A 6,000-nucleotide genomic window follows, 5' to 3' on the forward strand; every position below is an offset into this window, starting at 1 on the left:
GTGTGGGAGAGGGAAGGAGAGACATTGGGATGGGAGAGAGAGGGGAAGGGAGGGCAGGAGAGGAGAGGAGAAAAGAAAACAGGAGAAGAGAGGGGAGAGGCAGAGAAGCTCTCTCCTGCTCTCCTTCCCCAGCAGAGATGGGCTGAGTGTTTTAACAGCATGATGTCACCACTCACTCGCCTCTGCTTTCTCAGGTTACTGCTTAATGATGGGAACTGTTATCAGTAATAGCAATAAGCCCATCTGTGTTGAAGCCTCCAGTCTCCAAAAGCACTTGCACATGTGTAATCTCATTCGATGGATGGTCCCTTCCCGGAAGAGTCGAGGAATATGTACACCAAGGGGGAAAAAAAATTCAGCTTAAGCCTTTACATCTTAGGGTTCTCTTAAAGACAATTTGTTTCCACCAGATCCAAACTGCCATGTGGAACTTTTCCAGGGCTTGCAACACCTCAGCGTCCATATGTCTCAGCGTTCACACCTTCTCACATCCCTCGACTTAATAAGCTTCTATTTCCCAGGGAATGGTAGGCAAGTTTTGTTTGTTTTGCTTTCTCCATGGCAAGTGTGGCCGCTAGACTTAAGCCGAAGCAAGGCTTCCTTCCATTCTGTAACAGACACCGCGGGGGAGAGTGAAAGCCTGTGCCTGTCTCCCACATGCCTAAAATCCAGGAGGACGAGCAAAACTCTTACGAAGGAAAAAGTGGTGCAATGTGGCAGGGAGTGGGAATGACAGCAGGAAGGCTAGCGAAGGTTCTGGAAGCCTGCTCTGGAGGAAAAGGTAGCATAGCTATGAGGGACTAGAGAGTCTTCGCTGACTGTGTCCAATGTCTTCTAGAATGATGCGGTCCCACGAAAGCAAAGAGAGATGAACTTGTGTCAGGCAGTCAAGAAGTGGCTGTGGGATTCCTACAAGAGGGGCCTCAGCTATGTGGGTCACACGTGTTGAACTAAAGGAGCAAGAAAAAAATTCAGATGGCCAGGGGGGACAGTTCAACTGGGACAATCCTTTTGCCACACACACATGAAGACTTGAGTTCACATTTCTAGTACCTACCAACTATGTAAGAGGCGGTGCCTTTAATCCCTGGGGCTTGCTGGCCAGTCAGACTCACTGCATCAGGGAATTTCAGATTCGTGTAGAATCCTTGTCTCAAAAACTAAGAAGGAAAGCAGCTGAGGTTGACAACTGATGTCAACTTCTGGTTTCCATGAATGCGTGCTTGCATCAAACCTGCTCTTGCGTGCGCTTGTGCGTACATGCACACAGGAGCACATGCATATACAACTAAAGATGAAGCACAGCTTGGGCCAGGATCGCATCCCAAAGCTGGTCAAAAGTTAAAGTCATGAGAAACAGCCTTTTCTTGTTGAAAGCGACATGCTGGCTCTTCCCTCTGGCGGTGACCTGTGAGGTGGAGGAAAAGGAGACACTTAAATAGAGGACATCTTCTAATAAGGTCAAGCTAAGTTGGTGGACACTGAAGCCAGGGACTGCAGTGGGAAGGAAAGAGAAACCCTGTGGCCAATAGGCAAATGCCAGGCCTGTATGCTACTACACAGGAGTCCAGAGGACCAGTTGGAGAGGACCCCGAAGATACCAACCCAAGCGCCCAGGAGATAGATAAAAGACAGTGGATCCTATGGAGAGCTGCAGACAGGCCGGCTTGGTCAGCAAGAGGATGACACTGGCCAGGTGCGTGAGAGGACAGACAACTGGGCTCCTGGGTCAGTGTAGCAGCCCTGGGATATAGAGCACAGTTTGAGAAAATTCAGCGAGGGCCATGCCATTGAAGCCATCCATGCAGAAGTGACAACTGACACCAAAAAGAACAGCTCCAGCAAAGAGAGGGTCCTGACTCAGCTTAAAGACCAGGCCCAGGAAGAACCACAGAGACAGTGCAGCCCATCAGGCTCCTGTGACGGACACACATGGGACCAGAGACCCATCTCGAGGCTGGCCAAAAGTTAAAATTGTGAGAAAGAGCTTTCCTGGTTGACAGCTACTTTCTGGCTGTCTGTTTCCAACGGTGAAGGAGCAAGGCTTCCAGAACTGTGGCCCTGAGTATCCCGTGGATCCCTTCGGCTAGATGCGGAACCTGTAGAAACTGACTTTGAAAAATGTTTCATGTGTACAGTCAGACCCAGCAGCTCAACCTACTGTAATTTTCTCACTCATTAGCATGTCACCTTTTATCTGATGGGATGAACCAGGCATTTAGCATCATTCCTTTGGCTTTCTACCAGATCAGTTTAGCCGATAGAACCCTATCCTAGGACACATCTTTAAGAAACAGAAGATCCAGTTACGCTGGAAATTAAAATTAGCCTTAAGGGGCAGCCTAATGGTGGAGTGCTCGCCTATCGCACAACGGCCCCTGGGCTCCACCCTGGCTTGAAGTTGTTCTCCCCAGTTCTACCTGAAACACACAGTGCCAAACAGCCCACCGTTGATGAGTTCCTTCAAACTCTGCTTTGTGTCTAGGGCCACTGTATTGGACTCAGAAGTCAGACTGCCCCTTCTGGCTCCCTTCTCTGTACAGGCTATTATGCTGAGTTGAATTTATAAAACAGTCGCAATAAGAGGCAAACAGATGCAATTAATAATAAAAAGAGCAACCATAAGAATATGCTATAATCAACTTTTCTTCATTTCTGAACTCTTCGCCTCTGGAATATTCCACTAAGCTGTTGCAGACTACGGTAGACTGTGTGTTCCGAAATGACACTGAGGGGAGCCTTGATTCTGAGGATACTCTAGGCCTTCTGTGAAGATGGTGCCAAACAGATACTGTTTGACCCATTGGACCGGTTCCTTCCTGTACAATGTGGCAGGTGCCTAGAAGTCCACAGCTGCGCCTATCTGGGGTCTGAGTTTCCAGGCAGACCCCTATTTATTGATGGTGATCACCCACATGTCCCTCCTCAGGATCCACACTACGTCTTCCTCCTGGACAGAACACACAGATTCCCGCTGTGGAGAGGCCTGTGTTCGAGCTCCCACAATGGCCGCTGTGTGAATTCTCTTCTACCCAGACATTTCCCATCCTTTCTAGCTGGCCTACCACCTTTTATGTCATTGACTTTTCGTGTCTTATTAAAGAATAGTATCTGCTAGGTCCCCTTTCCACAACCTCGCCTCAGAAAACCTCTTCCACCGAGCAGCATCAAAGTTATGGCTGAGTCTTCCTCTACACCTCTGTGAGTGGCTCCCCTGCAAAATTCGTGCATAACTATGTATGTGCCTATTCGTTCGCTAGAAATGGACTCTCAGCAGAGGCAGGTTAACTAGTAGTCACAAGGGCTCCATTATTCTCCAGGACTCTTTGCCCCCATGTTAGCATGTCTCTCGCTTGCGATGACCAGGATGTGCTATTTGAAAAATTGTTGTAAGGCAATTCAAAAAATTGTATAAGGAAGTCACGAATCTGGAACCTCTTGGTGGTATTTAATTCACAGCGAAGGCATTTGTTGTTTTTGGACAAGAGCAAGTTCCAAAGATATAACAGGGTCTGTGGGGAATGGTTTTCTGTCTCCTTTCCCTGTCAGCTGGCTTGGGAACAGGACCCTGGATCTGCCTCCAGGGCTTCTGGTTCTCATCACCAAAGCTCCTGCTCCCCGCCCCCACCCACCAACTTCATGACTTCAGCCCCGCCTTCCTTCTGAATAGAACAGTCCTATATCCCAATTCTCCGAAGCAGTCTGGTTTCTGCCTATACTTTCCACTCTCATGAGACTTTGGCTTGGGTCATAAATCAGAAGAAGGATTACAGCTCATGCCACCAAAAGTTTAGGGTGAGACGGGCGAGTTAAAGGAAAGACTCATGGTGGGTGCTCTTTCCTTCGGCCAGACCAGGAACCCATCTGCCCCTTACTTCACAAGGAGCCTGATGGTTGGAACAGGATCTGAACTAATCCATAGGGTCAGAAGTCAGCCTTCAGCTACCCATTCAAGCTAACAGCTACCTAGTTAGTTAGCTGTTAGTCAGTCAGTTAGCTGGTTAGTTAGTTGGTTGTGAGTTTTTGACAAGATCTTACTGTTCCCCAGGCTGACTTTGAACTTATACACCCTATCATAACTTCCTGCTGTGAGCTCTGGGATTGCAAGCATGAGTCACCAAGCCCATAGATGCCTTGGGAGAGGGGAGAAGAGTGTAAAGGAAGAGGCTTAATCTACAACTGAACAGGCATGAAACTCACATATAAGGCCAGGCTGTTCTTGAACTTGTAGCGAGCCTCCTTGTTCAGCCTCCCCAATGCTAAGATTATAGGCATGAGCCACCCCACAAGGCACACTGGCTGCCGGAGAACCATGACTGCCTCTTGAATGGTTTGTGCTGGATTATAGGGCCTAACTTAGGAGCTTTGTGCTGCAGTTTGAGATGGAATGTTATTCCTTTCACCCCGTGTCATTGGCAATGCCACTTGTATCTCCTTCACATTGGCAAAAGGCACCCAAACCAAAGGGAATTCAGCCAGTACAGTGTGAAGACTAACCTCTGCTGTGCTCCGTGGTTATCGAGCTCAAAACAGATGCACCGATACCACAACTCTTCCTAAGAGTGACAGAGAGTTAATTGTCACCTGTCTTCCAACTGTGGACTATGTTGACACCGAGAATAACTTCATCACGGGCCAAAGCTGTGCATAGAGCTACATGGCCATTTTCACCCCATGGAATTAGAAGCTTTTAAGTCCAATAGGGTCCCTGAAAAAAAGTGACTGGAGAAAAGCATCCAGGCTTCCGTGCCAGCCTCTGACCCCACTCTGTGTCCGTACCCCAAAGCCCCACTTACCCACCATGAAAAAGGGCAAGGAGAAATGATTCTTCCTCCACCCACTTCACTCTGATAATATTCATGATCACGTGTAAATAAAAAGATAAAGGGCAGTGATTAGGAGAAGGGGGCTATCACGGAAGCACGGGGGAAATTTGCTACCACGAAGACGATCAGTTAAAGCAGTTGGGCTATCAGAGCAGGGTTCTGGGGAGGGCACAGCATGCTGACTGCACACATCAGGTGTGGATGTTAAAGGACTGTGCCTTTCCAAGGACCTGTCACTGCAGTACAGTGACGCCAAACAAAACTTGGGAGGTTTGTTTGCTTGTTTCTGCCTTCACTTTAGAAAACTCTGACTACAACACTCTCTGCCTCCAAACACGGTTTAGTTGTTTAATGCTGACCTGCACCACAGTATAGACAGACTCCCGGTGAGTGAGCAGAGTGTAGAACGATGTATACAGCAATGACATGTTCATATAAAGTTTTTATTATAAGATTGACTGATTTGTTTATTCACATGTGTTGATGTGTGTGTGCAAATGCCACTGTGCATTCATGGAGGTCAAAGGACAATTTGCAGGAGTCGGTTCCTCCTTTGGCCATGTAGGTCCCAGAGATCAAATTCAGATTGTCACCCTTTCTGATCCCAAGCCTTTGTCTTTTTATTTAGGGTTATCTAGAAAAACAGCACTTAAGTATTAAATGTGGGTTTTGTTTGTTTGTTTGTTTGTTTGTTTGGTGTGTGTGTGTGTGTGTGTGTGTGTGTGTGTGTGTGTGTGGTTTGGCAGGGAAGGGTGAGGATGCAGGGAATTGGTGACAATACTGCAGCTGGTCTCAAGCTCATTGGACAATCCTTTCTCAGCGTCTCCCTGATGCTTCATCCCAGATGTTCTTTGTCCGTCTTCTGACTGCAGTTGAATTCTAACACATCTGGAACAGGCCCAGCCCATCATCAGCCATTTCACTTAGTTGGCACTGCAGTGTTTGGTTTGTTGTTTTTTTTTTTTTCCTAACACATCTGGAACAGGCCCAGTCTATCAGCCATGTCACTTGGTTGGCACTGCGATGTTTGGGTTTTGCTCTGGGTGCTCGTGCATGAGGTAGATGGTTTGTGATCTCTCTCCTTCACTCTCAGAGCCAGCATGCTAGACGTGTACGTGTGAGAAGCGCATGCTCAGTGGAGGCAGAACTTCGTGGCGAGTGAACCGCTTCTCCT

This window comes from Microtus ochrogaster, chromosome 8 (assembly GCF_000317375.1).
Source record: "Microtus ochrogaster isolate Prairie Vole_2 chromosome 8, MicOch1.0, whole genome shotgun sequence".
NCBI lineage: Eukaryota > Metazoa > Chordata > Mammalia > Rodentia > Cricetidae > Microtus > Microtus ochrogaster.